The sequence below is a fragment of the Mixophyes fleayi genome, chromosome 9 (assembly GCF_038048845.1).
Source record: "Mixophyes fleayi isolate aMixFle1 chromosome 9, aMixFle1.hap1, whole genome shotgun sequence".
In the NCBI taxonomy this organism is placed as follows: Eukaryota; Metazoa; Chordata; class Amphibia; order Anura; family Limnodynastidae; genus Mixophyes; species Mixophyes fleayi.
This window is the reverse complement of record NC_134410.1, coordinates 62,322,282-62,347,805: the sequence shown is the minus strand read 5'-3', so window position 1 is coordinate 62,347,805 and position 25,524 is coordinate 62,322,282. Positions and strand designations below refer to the sequence as shown.

General features: G+C 40.0%; 1 protein-coding gene across 2 annotated transcripts in view; it reads left to right on the top strand.

Moving 5' to 3' along the window:
• Positions 1 to 25,524, top strand: part of NEXMIF (neurite extension and migration factor) — a 302,312-nt gene that overhangs the window by 152,530 nt on the left and 124,258 nt on the right. For both annotated transcript variants that reach the window (XR_012678885.1, XM_075184433.1), the window contains exon 2: positions 470 to 530. The gene's annotated coding sequence lies outside the window, so the exon portion shown is untranslated. The remainder of the gene's footprint in view (positions 1 to 469; positions 531 to 25,524) is intronic.

Here is a 25,524-nt window from a genome sequence, read left to right as displayed (position 1 = left end):
ATACATATAAAGTAGGCACATTATGGTACACCTGGCTTGCTTGTCATAACCCAGGCTTGTATGTCCTTTCTATTCTCCTGCAGTCAGAAAGACAGATGGGTGGGGATGCACAAGCACAAAACACTCCTAAAAAAGTCACATCACCATAAATACAGAGCAATTTCTGTTCTCATTCAAGGGACATGATAGGTCAAAATATTTCCATCAGCTGGATCTGCAAGTAAGGAGGCTGGCAATAAAAATTATTTGCTGTTGATAACTTGACATTGTTTCAGACTAAGATAGGGACGGGAAGATAAAAGATAAATACAGTGCAACTAATGCATCTGATCTGCAATTACCACGTCAGCTTTTCCGCAGTGATTAGAAAGTGTAAGAGCATAGCCATGAATTCAGTCCCCACCTGTGTGTTTTCTATAAAGCAGGTGCAGTCTAATACCGCTAACCCATTACTTTCTATCTTTCCCAGGTTCTACAGTCCAGATTGAGGCAAAATAGAAGTGTAATCGAATGGGTCCTCTTGATAACAGGTAACAATTAGCAAACCTTTGTATTTCATAAAACTTTTATAATTTGCATTTTACAGTTCTATTAGCACATTTCACTTTATTGCATAATGCACAGTTTGTCCTAGAAATAATTGGTGCTGAATGTTTAGTAAAGGTCTAAAAGATAAGTGTAATTTGCTATAAATATATGTGGTAGAGATGATGAAAAATATGCTCTTTTGATTACAAAGAGATTCTTCCAGTTTCTGTGTGTTGCTGCCTCCTTATCTTATACTGGTTATAAACAACTGCTGCTGCTGTTTTCCATAGAAATGACCACTGATCAGGCTCACTTGGTTTTTTAGCAGAACAATCACAATATTTTGACAGTAAAAACGCCCTTAGAATAAATAAACTACAGCTAATATTCCAAATTTTATTTACTATTTTCTTTAACAGAACTGACCAATGAGTGTGTCTGTGATGTGTTCATGAATTATACATAGCTTAAAAGAAGTGAGCTAATGTAAAAGATGACCTGTGCTTCAATAGACTGTTAGAAGATTTGAATTATAGAGACTGTAACCTCAGAAAATGTATTGTATAAACTGTACGTAGCGCGGGCAATTTTGTTACCTAGACGTAGATTTTTGTACTCCTTGTGTGCATGCTATCTCAGAGGGTTGTGTCTACTTCTCTGCCTGCTTTGTCATATATTCAGTTCTTTGTGGACCCTACCGCCAATGACTTCAATCATCTCCTTTGCCCCTGCCCACAAACTGCAGTATTGTAAGAGAATGATCATATCCTCAATAAGATTGCAAGAGGAAATATGGGAGAAAATAGAGAGCTATGGAGAAGAGAAGTTAGACAATACCATCTCTACTGAATAGTGAGCTCTGCACACAGATTTAAGGTGTCATTATAGGTAGATCCTGCTGCTTGAACCAAGAGTTGAGCAATAGGATCATCATTAAATTTGGACACTCTTATCCCTGCAGGCTGTGGTTGGAAGATGATGACATACGCAGGCCAGTAGCGATGATTTTTCCCTTAGATTATTATTGACCTTTTGGGTCATTTTCAGTCCACACATTATGCGATTTCGGGTCAAGGCTTCTATTTACCAAAGCAAGGCAATAGCAATGATAACTGCTTATCACAGCAATCAAAATCTCTCGCCTCAATTTATCAATAAAGGCTGAACTTAACTGTTTCGCCAGGCCGCTGTAGGAGCCTATGCACATATTTTGGATTAATTATTTTTCTTCCCCAGCAAGTAGAGGTTAAAGCCCAAACCTGGCTTTCAGTTCCACTGCACAAGTGTGACTCTGCTGGCCTGGTGACACATGCACCTACCAGCCCAACAAAGAGGTAAGTTAACCTTTACCAGTCTGGGCCAGTATCGCTGAAGTAGCTGAGTATTGCTCAACTTTCTTAGCGACAGTTTAATGTTAAATTGCGGCGATAGGTTATTATATAGCAGTACAATAAGTAATGATTGAAAATCAACCTTATCAACGCTTCAAAGCCATTATCTGTAAAAATCTACAGCATACCATCCTTTCATCCCAAAATAAGAATACATTGGAATGAAAAAATGATGGGAATGAGAGGGTCTGTATGCTAAAGAAGGTCTTTCTCTCTTGAATAAAGAAGTTGAGTAACAATATCTGGGGTATCCAGTTAATTAACCATTACAAGATGTATTTTACAATGCATACAAATTTTGGGTTTTATTTTTAAGAACCTTATTTGTAATTTCCATCACACAGTGTATAAAGACAGAGAATTAATAATGGGGGTCAAAATAAGTGGCGTCATACAAGTCAGTTAGGGAACATGTAATAACCATATTCAAGGGAAGTATACACAATAAGGTGGTAGGCCGGTTTTACATTTATACCACTGGCCATGACAAAGTATAGATAGAACTATATCGAGATTAAAAATATGGGAGTGTGATGTTTCTATTTTTAGAAGGGAGAGGGAAAAAGGGGGAAGATTGGGGAAATGGGTAACTGAGACCAGGAACAGGACCCCAATGGCCGTTGAATACCTATAGGGGAGCAGAAATGGGCACTGTCCCACAGTTGAACCAGTTAACTAGTTTTATTTAGAGGAAGAGGGCCAAGATGTCCTGGATAGTAGCATTGGAGGAAGTTAATGTAGGGAACCATTAAAAACAAACCCACACCAAATTTAGTAAGATTTGTGGGACTTCGTTTTTAAATACTCTGAGATTTTTTCCATGGACGCCATATTTTATTTTGGAGTTACCGTCCAGAGGGCGATCTGGGCTTTTCCAGTGCTTTGTACTTGTCAAGAACATCTAATGGGGACCCAGAAGGAAAGACCAGGGGCATTTAATGATCACAACTTTAGTGATATCGCTGATAAGGATAGCCACATCATCCCAAACCAGAGCAATTTTTGGGCAGGACCACCAAATATGGAGGAAGGACTCTCGCTCGCCACAACCCCTCCAACACAAGTCCGAGGTGGAGCCATATATCCGTTTCACCCGTGTAGGAACCAGATACCACCAAAAGTATATTTTAGAAGTATTCTGTTTTACCAGGGATGAGATAGAGGCTTTGGTACCGTTTCTCTAATTGTTGTCCAAGTTTCTCCTCTGGTGGTCTGCCCAGATCAACCTTCCATTTTAGTTCATGTGCAGGGGTAGTGGTCTGTTTAGTGGCGATGAGGAGATTATACAGAATGGAGATAACACCTTTCTGAAGGGGATTATGAACTCATAGAGACTCCAGTGGAGTTAGAGACCTTGTTATATATTAGGTTTAGAAAGGGAATCCACATAATGTCTCACCTGCAAATTTGCAAACGGACTGATGTATGGGAAATCAAATTTCTCCTGTAGAGTTGACAGTGGGATGCACTGGCCGGAAGCAAGGACTACAAAATTCAGTTTTTAAAGAATATGGTACTTCCTTTTAATGACTTTATTCTCATTTACAAAGTATAAGTATTATCGTAAACAATATTTTGGATTTGTAATAAATAATACCACATGATTAATAATCAGTTTATTCCTTTGTAGTACACAATAGGTTTCACCTATGGAGACTCACTCTAAATGATGTAGACCAATGTTTTGGTTCCTGACCCTTAGACTACGACCCCTGATATTGCCTGTGTAGCTGAGCTCCTGTTTCATATCCTACAAAAAATACAGTTGTATTGTACACATTTTCAACTCTTTTTTTTTTTTTTTTTTTTTTTTAAATAAGCTATTTTTGTTAGTTGAATGTGATGTTGGCTTTTGTGCATATTTTCTACCAGAGAAATGTGCTTGTTATTTTATGTTACTGATTCAATTTAAGGTAATTCTTTCTTAGCCTAATAAACTATTAAATAAAAAAAACAGAGTAACTCAAAGTAAATGAATAGTTAAAATGGATATTCACATCACATACTGCAGCAGATTTTCAGGGCATGACTTCATGTGCTCCAGACTTTAAACTTTCCGAGGATGGGTGAATCTGCCACTGAGATCTTAATGTGCAGACGTTTCCCTCTGAATTTTCAGGACCCATCATCCGAGCGGCCAATTAGTGTCAGTTTTATTGGTAGTTTTGTAATGCGGACGCTTGCTCACCAGGGAGGATACAGAAAGCACATTATTTCACTTAGCCCGGTTGGTGCCTGTCACAGAGTAATGACTTTCAGTCTCCACCAAACAGAGGCAAATGCACAGATAAATCCCAGGCCAATTTCTGGGCAGCCTCCTGACCCCAGTGCACCTGTCTCTTAAATCCCAAAGACTCCGAGAGTCTGGATCCCTGCCTGCAGGCCATGTCGGTATTACCTGCCTATGCACTCCCAAGACCATATTCAATGTACTGCACCATGGAAAATATAGTAGTCTAATTCATGTGAGTGTCAATCTCTAGTTCAGGAAAAAGGTGTCTTCACAAAATATTAAACCCTAGGCAATTTCTAATAATATGCCTTTTAACTCTGAGTATTGTGCATGTTAACATCCAATCATAAGGTGCTAATGTAGGCACCTTAGTATAATTTTGTGTACAAACTGTCATATAGAACAGTTTATTATACATGGCATGACATGACAAAGCACTGCAACACTTTTGGGCCTATTTGTCAATGTACACAGGGGTGGAGATTATACATTTAGGAAGCCCATGGAGGAGATGATATCATTATCCGCTATTTATGTACAGCCACTAATTCCACAGCGTTGTACAGAGAACTCACATCAGTCCCATTGGAGCTTAAAGTCTAAATTCCCTAATATACACAGACAGAGAGAGAGGTAGATATATGTATATGTATCAGGCCCAAAAAGGGACAATTTAGAACCAGATAGGGACAAAGGTTTTGTGTGGATACAAAGCAGTGAATGTACCCCTTGGGAAGGATTTTACAGTGCTGCAGTAATATTTTCATACTTTACCCATTAAGGGGTAGGTTTATCATACCTTCTAAAAATGAAAATGGGAGGTGTTGGCCATAGCAACCAATCAGATTCTAGGTATAATTTTCTAGAATGTACTGGATCATATTTGCCAACTATTCAACACTATTCTCCCTGAGTGCCTAGTGCTGGAGGGGGGGTGGCCTTTCCCTCTACTGGGCAGTGCTAAAATTTGCGGCGGGCGCAGGACTATGATGCCATGATCGAACTCTCTTGGTGAGCATGTGCAATGCAAATTGTAATTTATGCTATGAAATGGGTGTACGTGCAACTCGGCATCAAGTATAATAGTGAGTTATGATTTTGCTTGGCAATTGTCTCACTGGGTCATGCATGCGCAGGGCACTGTACACAGGCAGGCAAACTGGTAAGAGTTTTGTTATCGCTGGGGGGCTATCTATGGCTCCGCTGGCCCGGTGGAAATTCAATGGTAAATTGCAGCATTAGAAAAGCAGTCCTATTGCTGCTTTTAATAAATCGACACCTTAATGCGATCATGTATACTTTACAATATTCCGCAGCCAATCATTCTAATACACTCCTGGTTATCACCCATTCTTACTATAAATTATTCTATACTCCTAGATTATTTTGACATCAATGATGGTATTACATTTGCTAGAATAATGTTAAAACTGTATGTTTGTAATTAATTAAACTGCATACTTCATTTATACAACGGATAATCAAACCATTGCATCTTAGTAGATTTCCTCTAAGACTTGAATGTTTTATAGATCTGCATATTGCAGAATAGGTGTAATATATGAAATCTAAACATTGCAAGTAACAATGTGTTATGTACCATGTTTCCTATGTCTCAATCTCACTACTTTCTAATTTGCTGACCAAAGTCTCCTATGACAATCAGTAGCTAGAGTATATCTGGACACTGGTCATTTCTGCTAACAAGGAGAATAAAATGGAAGCAGTTTAAAGACATTATGACTTGTGCTGAATCAATCATATAGTGTGCTATTCATTATGTCACTTAGTGATCCATCTGTTCTTTGTCTGCAAAGCACACGGATTGAAATTGGGCAAACCTGAGGAATGAAGGCTCACTGTTGATTTATTGCAAGGATTTGTTCAGGAGCAACGACAACGATATTATTATATCAATATTTCCAAACTATTTATTGCAGGATCAAAGTACACCCAGATCTGTCTCTCTATTGATTGATAGATACAGAAAGGCAAGTTAGATAATGGAATTTATGTTACTGACCCACCACATTCACCAATGTCTCTGAGACAGTCAAGTTGTTGTACTTGGCAAGATCTTGAAGACAAAAAGGATTTTTGCAACTTTTCCCTTAAGCACTGCAAAATAATATAATATCAACTAGTTAGATATAGGAGGCATTTAGACATTCCTTCATGAAGTACACCTTTCCCTAGCCTGGGTGAATTGGTTCTCATTGACGAGACCAGTAGCTACACTGAATTATACAAAAGTGAGGACAAGATGTACGCTGTAAGAGATAGGAACAAGTCATGGAGAGTAGAAGACAGCGTGACCAGAAAGTAGCAGGGAACAAGAACAGAGGAAGGTATAGGAGGAGCAATGGGGGAGTGGTGATAGACAAGAAATTTCAACAGTTACAAGAAATGTATAATATGTGGAGGGGCAGAAAATAAAAAATAGGGCAAGTTGAAGGTCAGAAGACAGGGGTAGGAGTGGCCAAGAGTCACGTTGTTGATTAGAGAGAGTGACAAGTGTCAGATAATATATGTTTACCTTATAGAATAAGTTATTACCGTATATCACTCAGTAGTTGTTTTTTTGTATACATGGAACAACAAATAAATTTTTTTACTCCTTGTGTAAATGGGTGTTTGTGTAAATGTAACCAGTAGTCCAAGAACTTAGGTACTGTAACTTGAACAAAGTAGATTTATTTACAAGGACCTTTTTCAAGATATGTGAGAACATTATTCGTGAATTTGAAACATTGATATTCTGTCAATAAATCCACTTTTTCCATGTTTATGCTTTATGCATACTTCCCAACATTCGAGTACCTGGAATTGGGTCACAGGGCGTGGTCATGTAATGGGGGCGTGGTCACATCACAATGGGGGCCTGGCCACTCCCCCCGAGGGCTGCCTAGTGCTGTGCACCACTAGTCTTCCCCTTAGAATCCATCCTTCCTCTCCAACACCCATACAATGCTGCACGTGCTAGTCACAGGTTCGAGCCACCCGTTCAGCACTGCTAAACATGTCCACAGGTGGGACAGCTGGACAGAGCCTTAAAATCAAGACTGTCCCACCAAAATCAGGACAGTTTGAAGATATTGCTTACGTATTATTTGGGGTGAGGGGTAGAAGGGTGGCCCAAAATATATTTTTGCACCTGATATCCACCATAAAATATAATTGTGATTAATTGCTGCAGGCACTCTGAGGGTTAATAGAAAACATATCAGTTTGATGAACTTTTCACTGCAGCCTAGAAGAGTGAACTATTGTTGGCTCAAGGGTACTTGGTGCTTGGTGGATGAATAGGAAGAGCAGCTGTAGATCTATAGACCATTAACTTAGCAATTATTGCTGGGGAGTCATGGAACAACAAAAATCATTAGAGAGCAGTTATGGATGAACTTTGTATTTAAATCTGAAGTTTAAAGCTGTATACTTTATACTGCTGAGAATACTCTACATCTCCTAGCAGGCTGCACATTAGTTTATTGTTGTTGCTCTGCTTAAATCCCAGACAAACGACTGTGAACAGCGCTACAGGATGTTGGTGAGTGAAATAATTTATTCTAACAACATGCTTGCTGTGTGAAACTTGACTTAATAATAACAAAACAGACAGTGAGGTTTAGTGAACAACAAATCGACTCCTGAAATGTGATCCACTTACATAATCCTGTCTCCGGAATGCTCACCAGTCTCATAGTACTGTATACTGCCATGGGAGGGACATATATATTTACATGCTGTCAATTGGCCCTTATTTTCAGGCTATCAGGGGTTAGAAGGATAAATAATCCATATAATATCTCTTGTTTCACATGAATTTATCAATATTTTATCATTCTTCTACTGTAAAATATTTAATTAAGCAGAGTATTTACAGGATTGTCTACATGTGGAAAACCAATGATATACAGTATAAGCCATACTTGCCTACTTTAAGTAGACGACGTCTGGGAGAGGTGGGCGGGTGGGGGCGGGGCGCCTCGATTTGCGTCATTTTGGCCCCGCCCCATGAGTAAAATGCCGTTTTGTCGCGGGGGACGGGTCCAAAATGATGCGATTCTCTGTGAATTGCGTCATTTTAACAACGGAATTTTGGGATGCGGGAGAAATGCCAGCTCTCGCGGGAGTCCAGGAGACTGACCCGAATTTCGTGAGTCTCCTGGAGAGTTGGCAAGTATGGTATAAGCACTCACTCCTTGGTATCTAACATGTAGAAAATTATGCATTTTATTGCACAGTTGATCAATACTGAAAAATAGGAACATTTCCAGAGACAAATCTGTAAAAACTAAGACTGTCTCTGTAAATGTACCCCTGCAATATACAAAAAATAAACTACAAAACTAGATCTGGCATTGTTAAGAAGTCTTGTGTATACATATATAGGTGGTATTCATACAATGGGTTGGACATCCATCTGTACAGGTGCAGCTATATATTGAACTCCTTTGCAAAAGAGTACCAGATCTTATTTTGTAGTTTATTTCGTATATACATACCTTTGTTTAGGGTTGTTAATTAGGCTTGTTGCTTGTTCCAGACAGTCAGACAGTGTGCATAGGATACATAATTAGGCCCACAATATAATTCCAAACCCATACCTCCCAATGTTTGTTATATCCAAAGCAGGACACAGCTCTTAAAGGATGCGTGTCTGTGTCATGTGAGGAGGAGGAGTCACAGTGAAATAGGCGTGTTTACACAACCTGGGTGCATGTCCTGCGCTCTTAAGCAGTGGCCCACTCCCAACACCCCACCCATCCTCAAAATGACCCTTCACTTGCAGCATCGGCTCACCACGCTTACTGCCCCCACTTTTTGCAAGTCGGGACAATGGTGCCGACCGCTTGACGGTGGGACAGTCAAGTCAATTCGGGACTGTCCTGCTGAAATCGGGACAGTTGGACAGTATGCAAAAACCTCAAAACTCATTTGGCAAATTTATCCACCATAGGTGTTCATAAAAGCGTACTCTGATGCAGAACAAACACGCAGAGCACAAAAAGTCTACAACATCTCTCCTCTCATATGAAACCTACCATAAACAATGAGATCCTCTTCACGTGTATCAAGGAGCACAGCACCTCAGTACATGTTTTCCTATGCCCACATTAGCTTTGTTAAAGATCCAGTGTCATTATAATTTAATAGAACTACGACTGAACAGAACATCAAGTAAGCAATCACTTGTATTTCCTTTGCACTATTAAAGGGCGTGGAGCTAAGTAGGCCACTAATTTATAATTCTGGAGCCTGTATCACTGTTATATTATGTGCTTGCAGTTAACTGAAAGAATCAGATAATTGAGCGCTGGGTAAGTGAGTGCTGACTGTATTAGCATAATGATCACTTCTATCTTCAGATCTTGGAGACGATATTAACCTAGCGAAAAAACCCAGCTGCATATTAAAATAAACTGCCAGTGAATACACACCATGCGCCATCACACATATTATTAGTGTTTGTTTGCAGGTCAGGTGATTACAGAGAAATGGAGGAACAATAGTTTTCACATCAATCTGAAATCCAGAAACTGAAATATAAATGAATGCATGTATTCATATATTTATTTTGACAAAGTATAACTAGCAATTTTTTTCTTTTTTTGTATCACTTCATTAGAATGAAACACTATGTTTTCCTTGTATGCATTCATTTTTATGTTGACCCTTCTCTTTTGTATGTCCTGTCCTACCTTTATGGATCCTGCTGGGTGTCAGGTTGCTGCTGCATTCCATTAAGAGGGTTACTTGATTGGAGTCACTTACAGAAGTGCAAAATTTCCTCCTGGAAGTGCATGACGTTTTGTGACATCGGACACCTATTTTTGCACGAATGCATACATCCTTACGGAGAATGCATAGAGGTCGTATGTGACAATATTCTGATTGGGGCGAAGTTAGATGAATCAGAGACATTGCTAATTAAATGCAGGCTGGTTGCAGCGTAAGTATATTTAAATAAATTTCATGGGGTTGACACCAATCCTTTGCCTATACTTTAAGTGGAACACTTTCTGTACCTTTCATGTGCACTTTGACGAGAGAGCATTTCTACCACTGTACTATAAACATTTAACTGTATGCTACTGAGTGTTATATACATACTTACCAACTCTCCCTGAGTCTCCCTGTCAGGGAGACTCCCTGAAATAGGGGTGATCTCCCTCACTCCCTGAAGAGTCTGGCATTCTCCCTGATGCTGAGCCAGTACAAGACCTGGTTGGCTTCACCATCTGTGGCATGATGACAGTTCAGAAATTGTATCCTATGTCCATGTATTGATGCATATGGAGGTGGCCATTTTCATGTAGACCAATATTTAATCAAAGACTGACAGGTAAGACAACATGACTTCAGTAATGGAGACAGAAATGTAAAAGACACTTCAGTCTCTAGAGATTCTTTAACGCATAGTTGCCTACTCTCCCAGAATGTCCGGGAGACTCCCGCATTTCTGGGAGACCTCCTGGGAGAGCATGGCAACCTCCCGGTTCTCGTCCCCCACAATAGATAAGTGGCAGGGGGCTGGGCTTAATGATTCAAATATCACGTCATCTTAGCTCCGCTCACTGCTGTAATTGGCAAAAATTGTGACATTCGTTTATGGGGCGGGGCCAAAATGATGCGATACGTCAAGCCCTGCCCCCGCACGCCCACCTCCCCCAGGATCTCCCTGAAGCCAACGAGGAAAGGTTGGCAAGTATGGTTATATATAGTATTTATGTCCACTCAGTGAGACAGAAAAGTCTAAGCTGAGTAATATAAATATTTTAGGAGAAACAAGTTTAGGTTGAAATTAATGAAGGGGTGCACCATTTCCATTTCCATCTCAGCCCACAATCCTACACACAGTTGTCTAGGGCATTTGCACAGGGTCAAGAGAGCAATGTGCACGATGCATGGTAATGATTAAATTCATCAACATTTGTGCATGCCACAGCTCCTCTGAGCATCTCTACATTAAATTAAAGATATACATCTTTCAAATGTAATACATTTGATCAGATTATATTTAATGTTACAAAACACAGAATTTTGATGATTATCGTCCTTTAACAGTCTGTAACAGCCACAATTTACACCCCATGCCACCATACAGCAGTAACCTATAATCTACACCACATGTCACAATATACACTCACTGGTCAGATATTACTAACCCCTAGGGATTTATTTACTAAACTGTGGATTTGAAAATGTAGTGATGTTGCCTATTGCAATCACTCAGATTCTAATTATCATGTATTTATTGCATTCTACAAAATGACAGCTAGAATCTGATTGGTTGCTATAGGCAACATCTCTACTTTTTCAAACCCGCAGTTTAGTAAATATATCTCAGATCCATTTCTTACTGCTGCAGGTCAAGCACCAATCTGGTAGGAATCAACGTTAGTGGTATCACTGGTTATAGAGCTAATGTTGTGCTCTCTATTTAACTGAATTTGCTGGAAGTCACTAAAGGCATTACAACTTTTCTATTGTAATCAACAGCAACACTAATTTTGCTTCCGATTAGTATTTGACACTTCTGTGTAATTTATTCTTGCTGTTGAAGGAGCTCACCATGTGGTGAAGTCCCCTAATGTATGATCAAACTGTGCCACATGGTGGAACCCTCTGAGCTGGCATGAAGAGTACATGTGACATCATTATTAACACATTATGAGCTGTCACTAGTTAAATTCGTAAATATAGGCATATTTATTGCATACTGGTCGAGAACCAGCTCTTGCAAAGAACACTAACAAGAAGGGGTGAGGTAGGGTTTTATTAAAACTGGCGGTCTTATAGTTTTTGTTTGTTTCTGAATGAACTGTGTGACTGGATCACCTTTAAGTAACTTATGGCATAAATTTATTTAAAGGAAATAGCGCAGAGTGCTTATTTATATAATTGCAAATGCACTTATTTTTGATATTGTGTATAATTTGGTAAGGGAAATCTTTATTTCTGAGACCTGAGAAGAAACTCGTTTGTTTTTAACTTTGTTAGAGAAAATGCAATCATGTGTGAGGTATATGTTTGATTTCTGATATGCATTTATTTGAGGCAGTCTGTGTGTAGTTTCTAGAGAATGTCTTCATTAAGGCTAATTAAGTGTATTCAATGTGAGTGACCAACACTTGACCCCACCACAGGAGGTCGTTACTGTGAGTTCCTGAGTGGCTTTTGTTAAGGGTGTTAGAACCTGTCTGAATATTGTAAACATCATGTGATGTAGGATATCACAGATAAATGTAAGTTTTGTTAAGTATAAGTTGCATTTATAATCTAAGAACATCCTGAGATCTAAAGGAAATCTGAGGAAATCAGTTTGACGTGGAAGTTAAATTCTGTTAGATGCAGGATTAGAGAACATCCTGATGTTAATGTTTGAACGAAATATTGCTATCTATGCGGAGCCTTCTCTGATCAGGGGACTGGCTTACTCCCTTCCAAGACAAAACTGTATAAAAAGAGAGCCCTTGTAGACTGAAATGTATCATTTTGATGTTCCATCTGACCTGACCAATGATACCTTTAATCAGTGGAAATGTCCTTATCAGGACACTTGAGCTAAATAAACATCACTCTGCTTCAAGACCCTGCCTGACAACTTCTTCAATATTGCTGTATTTATGTGACCTACAGATTAGACCCTAAATCTAATCCGTCCTCCGGCTGTTCTGAAATTTTGACCCAGCTTCTAGTACCACCGCTCTGCCCGCTACCCAGCAGCTCTGGCCAGAGGGATCCACCTGTAGCACCCTCATCCATAGTAAGCAGTTAGGGGTACCCGCCCAGGTGTACCAGCACGGGAGTACACTAGCAGCGACTGTTACCCAGAAGGAACGTGGTTCTGGATGCCATAAAGGAGTCCAGTGGTGGCAGCAGGCTCCTACTACGACAGAAGGGGCGTATTTTGGAATAACGAAAGGGGACGGTGGCAAAGTAAGCCTGGCTGGTTCCTAGCCACAACAAACAGGGTGGCATAGGCGGTCCATCCTGTGACAGATTGCATTTCCTTAAAATCACAGCAATAGACATTCGAGGCACACACTTATTAATTTTATCCCTTCTAATCTGATTGCTTTTAAGTAGATTGTAAATTTAAAAAATGTGTGATTGCTTGACATACATAATTTTGCTCTTACAGGGAAGAAAATAAATCAGTGCATATGCAATGTAGGGCAGTTGTAATGGTATGACTTTAATCCTATAGTTACAATACAGACACTACAATCATTTTCAAAGCAATCCTTGTTTTTAAAATGACCTTTTTCATCTAATCCGATCAGATCATTATTGATTTGGCCAACTGCATTTTGATAGATTGTCACCCACACACATGTCAATTTGTTAAAATTCAATCAAATGGATTGAAAGACCAGACTGTAACATGTATGGCCAACTTTACCAGATCACCACCAATTTGTGATTGACTTCACCCAGTTTCATTTAGAAATTATTATTTATTTATTATTGTTATTAGTATTTCTACTGTCTTAGCATTGAAATGGTTCTATATGGTTAGCATGGGATGTAGTACATATGCCGGACATTAGATTGTATATGATGTTGATAGTTGAATTTTATATGTGCAATATTTGCTTACTTATTATTCCACACATGTTAAATATTTATATTTTCAACGTAGTACATATGTTTATAGTCTACCATAGCATGCCTACTGTGTACATCGTCACCCGGCAATAAGTACATTGCTCAATGCTTGTTATACCAATGCCACCCATGATTACCACAAGTACATTTTCACATTTTTTTTTATTAAACTACATTATACCAAAATCTATATTGTCTTTCAAATCTATGAACACTTCAATAAGGGATAGAGGTCGACCAACTGGCGTCCCACGCAGTGAGCTAATAAAGAAAGACTCTGAGACAAGTATTTGGCAAAATTATTTTGGTCACAGCTTTATAAAACACTTCTAAACTTGGCAGACAAGCAACGTGCAAGGCTAATAAAATTTACCACCTTTTCCAGTTCCATCTGGAAAAGTAGGGCGTGTTCTGCCTCGCATGTAGGCACCGCAACAACGTCCTCCAAAGACCAGCCCCTTGGCATAAATCACCCTCCAATTGCTGAAACCTGGCACACCGCCTGTATTGGCCCAACCGTTGAAGCTGGAACCAGGCATGTGGCTGTCTACCCAGGGTGATACTGCCTAGCGTTGTCTCTAGAAAAATCTTGCCACCTTTTCCAGTTCCATCTGGAAAAATAGGGCATGTTCTGCCTACCATGTAGGCACCGCAACAACGTCCTCCAAAGACCAGCCCCATTGGCATAAATCACCATCCAATTACTATTGGCCCAACCGTTGAAGCCTGAAGACTGAAAAACTATGTATAATAAACTTCCTTCCCTCTCTCCTTTAGCTACCCTCACATTGTCCTGACTCCTGTCTCGCCCAGTCCTTTCTCTTGAGAGGCTACCTGCACTGCTCAGGTGTAATAAAATAGGATGGACTCCATTGCCCGCCACCCCCCCCCCTTTCTTCATGTCACTTGCATCGGGCCGCCTAGCGACCATACTCACTTATCCCTCTTCAGCGCTATTGCTGCGCCTGCGATTCCTTTTATCATAATATATGTAAGCCCCTGCCACTGTGTGTGGTCCTGGGGTGTCTAGGCAGGTAATGCACCACCTCACTTGTGCTTTTCTGTGCCCTGGCTAGCTGTTGGCTGTGGGCATACATGACCAGATGGCCTTAGCACATGCAGTTATTCAAGCAATGTCTGTTAAGTGGGGACACAGGTGGTCTTGCGTGGTGGGGCAGTGCAATAGTTGTCACAGTAAATCGGGCGCCAGACCATCTCTATATTTCGAAGTAAACTGTTTATTTACCCTCCTCTTCGCTCAGCATGATACTTGAGGTATAAGTAACACTAAAATAAAAATGTACAGCTCCTGTCTCCTCCAGCACAGATCTTAGTTTAATAGTAAAAATATAGTTGCATCTGATACATTTCCACTTTTTCCTCCTGCACAAATCTTAAACTGCGGATGTAACCACAGAGGCAAAACACTATTCAGTTGCATAGCTTAAATTTTAGCAAAATCATGTGCTTAAGTCAGTTGCTTCTGTGCACAATGAAACTTACTTGCCTACTCTTCCTGAATTTCCTGGAGGCTCACAACTTGCCTCCTGGACTCCCGTAAGAGTAGGCATCGTCCCGGAGGGGATGGAGGTAAAGCTTAATGATTTTACGTCATAAAAGTCACGCCCATGCTATGAAATACCATGGTTTTTAGCAATTTCAAGCAGAGGGTGGGGCTACTGTAAGAGATTTCAAAAGTGGGCAAATATACAATATAATTGCATTACTGTACACAACAGATTACACATAATTCTTATTGACCCGAATGTCCGGGTGGCTTTCGCACTTGCCACCTGATAGGGAAGTAAATAAATGTTGGCAAGTATGAGATTACATACCAGGTCATCCTCCATTCATTCACTTACAGAATGTATGTCAGCCTCTCCATGCTCTCTGTCTGCATGCATGTTTTTACCCAGGGGCGGGCTGGCCCGGGGGACAGGGGGGCAGCGGCCTCACGGGCCGCTCAGTCAGACCGCTATTGGGGGAAGGCCGGCCGGCCGCCCCCCGGATGCAACATACCACGTTTTTACCCGCGGCCGCATCTGATGACACGAGATGCGGCCGCGTCATGTGATGTGGCCATCTGTGTGCCCCCCGGGCTTCCCTCTCCCAGCCCGCGCCTGTTTTTACCCCTTTTAAATTGTTAATTATATTTCACATCTGCGACATCTTCTGCCCAGTGCACTTATAAACATATCATTTTCCTCAGTGCAGCTCTCTCACATGCTGTGTTCTCTTTCTTTCAACAGGACAGAACACTTATCCTCTAGTGTCCACAGGTTACTCACCCCTCCTCTGCGGGGATAACATCCCTTGGGCTATAACACATTCTCTCTGTGTTCAATCTGGGGTCTATTTAAGAAGTGGTGAAGAGCCAAAAAGGCGCTTTCACTGCTTTTGTTATTAATCAAAGGGTTACGTCAGAGGAATCATACATTTCTCCAGCATTAGCCTAATTATCGGAGCTTACACTGTTCCAATAGACCTTTATGGGGACAGCAGCCTTTGTTAATTTATTAAGCTGCAAAAAGCTTTGCAAAGTGACAAAGTGACACCATCTCAGGATGAAGTTAGGGGTCTTTGTCAATGGGAACCAGTTGAAACCTGCCAACTTAGCTGAATCCCTCCCCGGGAAAGTGCACTGCACATGCGTACTCCTGTTCTGTGACATACAGCAGCTACTTTGACATACATAGCGAGACCCGTAGGTGATGGTCAACAGGGATGCTGGTTTGTTACATGGAAAGCAAGGACTTACAGAGGTGGGGTTGTGTGAAAGTGGAAAACACCTTTAAAGCATTATTCACAAATTGTCACATATTAATGCAATATTTTTACATTCTCATAAAATATGGGGTTTATGTATGGTATACATGGAGAAATGAGTGGCTCATTTCTACTTTTTCCTATATATTTGCTTGTGGATGGCCGTGGAATTGGGGGCGTGACCAGAGAAGTTGGGCAGAGCAAGGACACTCAGTCATGATAATGAGATTAATCCTTACTATGTAGCATGTTGCGCAACTTCCTCCCTGCCTCATTGTATTACCCAGTATTGTCTTATTAATGTTTGTTCCCAATTGTAAAGCGCTACGGAATTTGCTGGCGCTATATAAATAAATGTTGATGATGATGATGATTGTGTCTATATCCTCCATTTGTTTTAGCAGAACTGCCTTATATGCAACAATTCAATATTACTTTAAGTATAGCAAAGCTCTGCTTCAAAAATGAATCTCAGGAGCTCAATGTACATTACATAGAGACTTATATTCTTTACATTATTGTAATTTATTGTAAAAAAACATCTATTATTTATTGGCATTATACCCTGCTATCCTCTCAGCAGTGTAGTAACAGGACAGAATATCAAGGTGGAGCTGTTATAATTGAATTTCCCTTAATTATAAAAACCTGCAGCAGCCAAACAATAGCAATGCCAGCGCTTTCAAAGAGCATAGAAAACTACACGGCAGCTTGAACAAATAATTTCAATGACTATAGTGAAATCCCAGCTTTCCATGCTGACTTTAACATTGAATTTTCTTCTTCAAATAGTGGTGGCAGTGCATGCTGAATGATATTGTGCAAACATTCTATAGAGACAGTTGTTTATACTATAACAGCACCAAAGGTTTCATGTGGCAGACTGGGATTTCTATATCTAGACTAATCTGTCTCACAGCTAAACTATTCTGTAGGTTTAAAATGTAAATAAATCACATGCCCTGCAAGTAGATATGAATCATGTTTTCATTGATCTTTTTCTGTTATTGCCTTCATGAGATTTATATGAGAGTATTGGGGCGGTACATGCTAAATAGACTTCCCCATGCCTTGCATGTGGAAGCTGTCACTGGTGAGACCTGACCAACCTTGCCCGCTTTAGTTAGTCACTTGGTAACGGTGCATTGCTTTAACAGTGGACACCAGTAGACATTCAAGATGTTCCCAACTGTAGCATTGGTGTTTCAGCAGTGCACAAATCCACGTTATTAGAATCCTGTAGTATGAAACCTTAACTGTTCTCAACTTAAGTAGCTGTGGAATAGGCAGGGGCAGGCTGGGCTGGGGGGCATCTGCCCCCCGGGCCGATCCCATAGTCAGCTACCTTGGGCTGGGTCACTGGGCCACCTGCATTTTTTTCCCATTAAAATAGGCTGCTGAGTTGGGTCATGGCCCCCGGGCTAAAATTTGCCGGCACTCCCATGGGAATAGGTCAGTGTTATTGATCTCAAAAATATATGATCATCACAACCTCAAATGTACCTTTAATCCTAATAATATACAACGGCTCATTTTACTGTATGAAACCTATGCTATGATGTGGCATTTTTCTGTATTATCCCGAGAGACATGTAAGCTTAGCAAATGAATTGCAATATACCCTGAAGAGAAATAGGGGCATATTTATTAAAGAGGTCATTTTTAACACTATCCCTTTCATGCTTTATCACAAAGATAAGGATTGAAAGATTGTGTGTATTTATTTAAAAAATTCAACAGGGACAGCAGTCACGAAAGCCTGCTGGACCTGTGAAGATCCCACTCCTATCTTTTCTGTGGTCACTATTGCAAACTGACCTGCTTTGCGTTAGTGACCGGAGGGGACAGCAGTAAGATGTGGTGAGGGATCCGAAGATACCTCTTTGGCAATGCTTTCCCCATACAGCAGACCTGAAAATGTACACATACAGTAATGTATGCCAGCCTGAGCTGACATACATTACCATATGTGTAAAAGCATTTTCAATACTTGTTAAATTGCTGTCCCCATAGATAGACATCTATAGGGACAGCTATGTGTTTTGGAAAAGATACAAAGCAGCAGATATCTATGATACACTGTTGCACTGTTAATAAGTTTGCATATTACTTAGATATGTGTCGGTCCATTGAAAACTGACATTTTCGGGGGAATTTAATGAAAAACAACTATAATAAATAGGAAAATAAAGAGAAAAAGTATTGCTTCTTATGAATAGTGTTAGTAGTGTGATTACGGTGAAGTTAAAAAATTAGTTCTGCCATATGAAACTAAGAAAGTTGCCTAATCTAACTTGTGGTAATTACAAATGTATCTCCAAATTTTGTAGCACCGGGAGTCAGGACAGGGGGCAGGACCACATCATGATGGGGGTGTGGTCATTTAACAATGGGACATGGCCACAGAGAATATCTATTGTCACCGCAATTTATTATTAAAATATCTCCCGAACAAGTGAGTGATACTCAGCTGCCCAACGATACTGGCTGGCAGCGGTAAGAGGACTCTTACTGCTTCACCAGACCAGTATGGAGAGATATGCACATGCGGAGTGGAACTGGTACTTGTACCGATGCTGTCCATGTTAATGTGGGAAAGCGTTCATCAGAGAGAGTCGGTGAAAGCTATCACTGAGATACCTGGCGATAGCTATTACCAGCCACAAGACTGTGAGAGATAGTGAGAGGCCTTTTTCTCTTTCATTAATAGGCCCCTATATAATATATGTTCTATCTGTAACTAAGGTGGACCATGTATTTACTCCTGCAGAATTCTTATCTGCTCTTTTACATTTTACCCTCATTTTTATTTGCTGCTTATCATGGCAGGAAACAAAGTTCAAGAGAAAGCTTGATAGCTTTATTTTTAATGTTTGCTCAACTTTCCCCAGCAGCGCCTGCTGCAGTACACAAAGATAATTAAAGCTCTGATTTTCAGTCCTTGCAAAGAGGTCTCCTCTAATCATTACACTGACCTTTGTTTTACTCACAAACCAATATAATCCCATCATATATTTGTGTTTGCTATCTGCACAGTTCCATGCCAGCTGTGAAATCCAGTCCTGTACTTACCTGGCAAACACTTTCTGGCTCATCTGATGGCTGGATATTGTATTGAATGAGATATACAGCACATTGCATTTAACTACGATTAGAGCCAACGAAAGGACGGAAGAAGGGATAGAGACTGTAGCTAGGATAGGCAACGTATTATTTAAAACATATGTTCTACTATCTCATCCGAAGCAACTGACACTATGGTGTCAGCAATGCTGATATATACAATTTTTCCTGACTGTTGAGACTGGAGAATGGACCATTACTTAGGCAATAGGATATAAATGTTACTGACTTTCCTGTAAAATTAACACTAGGTGGAGTACTTCAACTTACTGACTTTGAAACCATAATATGGAGTATAAGTAGCACCATATTGGATAAGCGCCATAGCCAACCAATTGGCTGCTACTTTCACTTCTTCAGCAAAAATATTAGAAAACTGTCCTTTTAATACCTCTGAATCTGGCCATACCCCCTATTTCATCACATTGAATCTTGCCATTATCACACTTTCAGAATTGATAAGGGGACAGAGACATAAACAGTGGCTCAGTAGACAAGCTGAACTCTTCCAGTAGATTTGTTAATACCTTTATAGAAGCTATTACTACAGGAATACTATAGTACATGAATCTCTTAATATTAGACAAATACAGAGTGAAAATGCATTTGTGTGGCTTTAACATTGTTACATTTATTTATATTTTTAAAAGTAGAATGGTGGGTCAGCTAAATGCATTAATTCAAGCTGACCTCCAGAGGTCCCTCCAGGCTGCCGTCACAGTGTAACAGCCCCCCGAGAGGTATATGAGTGTGTTTTTATGTTAGCAGATTACCTCAAGCACGGCCAGGCAGCTGTTTCCTCCTGACCAAGTTTTTATATTGAGTTTTTGTGAGTAGTCAAACAGTTTCCACCACCCCAGAACTAACCTGTCTCTGACCTCCCTGCTTGGTGGGCGTTAAGATGTCCCTTCAGTAAATAACGGTTTATATTCCATACCTGGTCTCCCCGAGAGGAAAGCATCAGCGACATTTCATGTGCTAGGCAGACATGTCATAAAGAATAATCTCAGTTTAAATATATTCAGAAATTGGTTGAATGAGATAGTTAACTAGAGCAGATGTAATTGAGTGAAACTATGTATACAGTCAGGTCTTTAATGTTAATATTCAGACCAATCATGCTATGTTTTAACCAGGTTGTTAGATTTGTGTTCTATTCTGTGCTTGTCTAATTTAAAATCTTTGATTACGCTTAAAAATGAAATACAGAGGCCAAAACTAATTACATCACTGCAATGGAGCTCTTCCCATCTCTCGCATGAGTAAATCGGGAGGCAGAATACTCTGAAGTAATTAATACGCGATGACTGTGATGGGGAGAGTCTGTTAAAAGTCATTAAATGAAATGTAACTAAAGCAGACGAAAAATCGAATCACTGGTTTTGTCCACCATGTGAATTGGATGCTGTCTGGTTGATTCCCAGAGAAAGACCGAATGATAAACCACTTCACTGCCAGATAGCAGTACAGGTAAAACCTTCAGGATTGTAATATGTTTCCAAATATTGACCCACATATTGTTCATTGAACTATAATAGGAGATCATAGCTCTGCAGCTGTTTTTGAAGTTTTCTTGATTTGTAGATTAGCACAGTGTTGTGCCACAATTCTTAACTTTACACCAAAAACACATCCTTCCAAATGTGGACATTTCCTTGTCAATTTGAATATATGGAGTTAGCCAGGCCATGGTTTGAACTATATTACAGTGGTACTTGGCTGCTCTTGTGTACAATTTGTCTGTTGGGGCCAACTAAGCATGGTGTGTATGTTATTTTCAGTTTATATATTTTGTTTCATGCCTGGGATTGGATACAGAAGAGATGTGTTGGGGGCCAGTGAGCAATATACCGAGGATGGTGGAAGACCAATACTTAAAAATCAGCATAGGAAGACAAAAATGTAAATCGCATGAAACATACAAAGCTACATAACAAGCAGTTCCATAATATTTCCTGTTTTTAAAATGTCCTGGAAATTTATTCATTGAACATACGGGCAGCATGGTGGTACAGTGGTCATGGGTCGCTTCCAACCAAGGCACTATCTGTATGGAGCTCTTCTTCCCATATTTGCATGGGTTTCCTCTGTGTGCTTTGCTTTCCTCTAACACGCCAAAGACATACTGGTAGGTTAATTGGCTTCTGTCAAAATTAACCCTTGTGTCTGTGGTGGTAAGGAATATAGATTGTAAGCTCCAATGGTGTAAAGACTGATGTGAATTATCTGTAAAGCACTTCATAACATGTAGGTGCTATATAAATAACTGATAATAAAAATAAATAAATAGACAGGAGCAGATGCTTGTTTTATGTACTGGATTCTGATTTAACTGCTAAATTCAGTAATGACTTTGGATTGGTAATGGGGAAGCATGAACTCATATTCTCTGCTTGTGTTTTTTCTTATAAAAAGCAGCATATTATTGCCATTATATATGACCAAGCTACCATGAAATTCCATGATAATATATATATATATATATATATATATATATATATATATATATATATATATATATATACTACTACGGTAATCCTATGCCTTTTTTGTAAGGTTAAGTGCTTCTTATAGCCAGCACTTTTGCTTCCCTAACAGGGGTTTAGACTACAGTTCCATGGACCTAGAACATTGGACAGGGCCATCTTTTCCATTGGGCACGATGCGCAGGTGCCCGGGGGACCTACGGGCAAGGGGCCCCCATAGGCAGGGCTCCTAATTAGAATAAATAATCCTGCAACAGAAAAAACCTGCAAAAAAAAACCTTCAAGGGTCACTGAGCAAGTACATCTATCTATCTCTATATATCTATATCTATATCCATATCTGTATCTCTATACATCTATATCCATATATATATATATATATATATATATATACAAGTTAACCCGTGCACACACACACACACACACACACACACACTAACGCACGCCTCTACACATGTGTGTTCATGAGGTAAAATTACCTCACAAAAATGAGTTTGAGCCCTACCAAATTTCAGCCCTTTTTGAATTTTTTTCCCCACACACACTAAGAATTTAGTAGGTCAGTATATAACTCTGCCCAGCAGGTGGCGCTGCAACTTGGTTTTTTTTTTTCACACACACACAGACAGACAGACGCCACTAAGCATTTATATATTAGATATATATGTAGGGGCCACGGTGCACTGCTTTGCCCGGGGGCCCATAATGTTGTTAAGATGGCCTTGACATTGGATATGTCACAGGCAAAAGCATTAATTCTAAGACATAAACGCCTCCCCTTCCCCCACAGAATACAGTGTTCTCTGACACAAGATAGCGAGCATGTGGAACACAATCACCCATCAGCAGCTGGCCACATTGACCCAGAAAGATGCTCCAATTATTGTACTCTAGTAGCCCTTGTTCCTAGAGGACTGTTTCACTGCACACTGCTGGAAGATGTCTGTGAGACGTGAAGCAAAGGCGGAATATATAAGAAAAATTATTAGGATGCACAAAGCGAAATTTAAACAACATAGCAAGCTGGATGAACTGGAAATTGCATACAGATCAACTTGAGTTTGACAGTAAAGTCGTAGAGGCAATTGTCTGTCCCCTCACATGAAAGTTATTTATTCTTCACAGGAACGGAAGTTTGAATGCTAATGTCATCCTGGCATTGCTGAGCTATTTTTTTCCCATCTCAAACTGACTACTTCAGCCGTTTCTATCTGAATAGAAGTGTTTGATTCAGAGCTTCTCATCCATATCTCTGAAGCTGGGTATGACGTTTCTTTTATTTTATGATTTTGTGCAGAGTGGCTTCTGTGTGAAAATATGAAACTTAGGATTCAATGGCGATGTCTAATAATATGTGTGTATGTTTATTACAGCTCAATTGGTAAAGTATAATAACAAGTAAATTATTGGGATCAGTTTAAAAGGTGACCAGGATAATTCCTGAGTTATTTGCCCTTGTTTAGTGTATGTGAATTCATGTTAGGATTTTCAACTCCTTATAGGGGAAGTATAATTTCCCTTAAAAGTTCTAACATTTATTAAAAAGCCTATACCCAGCTACCAGAATAGTGTGTAATTGGACTGTGTTTAAATGACTACTAATCCACAATTACATTTTCAGATATGAACCAAAAAGATAAAATATATTGTTTGGTGTTAACCTGACAATCCACTGCAGTGTTCTTAAAAAAGGAAAGTATTACTTCCTCAGTCCATTATAGTCAGCTAAACCTTCCTTCTACATGTTCAGCACAGTGCCCTGATGGGAAGGGAGGGATGGGATGCAGGTCCAAACGCTATTTGAGCTGCTGTGATATCACTGTCCCTGTGTATAAGCCCTAGGCCCACAAGGACAGTGAACCTACTATTACACTTCCTAGCAATGGAATCTGGATTGGAGAAGCCTCAGTCCCTGGTGTCCTGGAAGGTAAGAGATTTCTTGTTTTAAAGATTAGAGTCTGTCTACTCTTTCAAGTGAAATATAAAGGTAATAAGGTTGAGGTTAACATTAGCAATAACTTTACATTGTACATACTTAGCCTCAGCAGCTGAACTACACATTTATAGGCTCCATAACAACAATTTGTAAGGACCCCCATGTACATGGGGGATCCTTACCACCAGAGGGTGCCTGACCATCACGGTCCAAGGGGCCTTAGTAATTTTTGAACAAAGTTGTTATTGTTAGGATGAGTTTATCACTTACAATTTAGGTTTCGAGTTAGGTTTTATGGGTTTTTTTTTATTATACTTTGCTAATATTGGGTTTTTGCTTGGGGTGGGATAGTAGGGTTGGGTTTAAGGCTAGTTTAGGCCTTCCAGGCCCTAAATAAAACTCCGACCCTAACAACTTTATTTAAAAAATGCTATTTTTTTTTGAGAATGAGAAAGAGGCACCGATTCTTGTGAGCTTGGCTTGCTGTCTTTTGAGCATGCACAGTAATCGGTATTGCCTCTCTGGTGGGTCCTGGAACATGCATGTATGGATGGCCTGCCTTGCATGCTGTGTTTCCTGTAACACTAGTTTGATAAGACTAGACCTACCCCAACACTAACCCTCCACCCCAACCAGACCCTCCCCCAGTTATAAACAAAATTCAAAAGTGCACATCTTCCCCCTCAAACTGAATCTTAACTCCAAATCCTAAATTAATCCCTGGTGAATTTGTGTTTTAAATGACAGGTAGCTGTGATTCTGTCTGCTCGGTGGTAGAAATGTCTCTAGGCTGCTCTGTTAGCTAGGTTTGGAATTGCGCACACACACACAGGTGGGTTGTTCTGCATACCATAATTCATGTAACACTGGCACTGTTCTCATTAACAATGCCTATAAGCTACTAATTTTTAGGCCCCGTACACATGGCAATGAAAAACAATGCCTGTTAAAAGCTAAGACATAATCATGTATTGTGTCCTCCTAGCTTTCAAAGTGTGTTCTCAAAGCGTCCCTGCAGTATAGTGTACTACGTACAGAATGTTAACACTTGTGCACGCTGCAGGCAACATTAAAATTGATGCATACTGAAGTAAATGCTTGTCAGAATGTGTTTTACAGGTCCATTCGCTTACATTATTTTTGGTGTATTAATTTTAAAAGGGCATCAACCAAGCTTTGAAAACAAGCATTGAATGTCTGGTTTTAACGCTCATGTGTTCCAGGCCTTAAACTGCTGCTTATCTCATAGTGGAACGGCCCTGTATAAGCATTATAGAAGTGTTCAGTGTAAACCATACTTGCCTACTTTCGGCAAGTTCTGTCCGGGAGAGGGGCGTGACTGTAGGGTGGGAGGGAGCTGGATGTGGCCAAACGCATAATTTTGGCCCTGCCCCCACAACGAAGATGCCGTTTTGTCACGGGGCCAAAATGACGCGATTCACC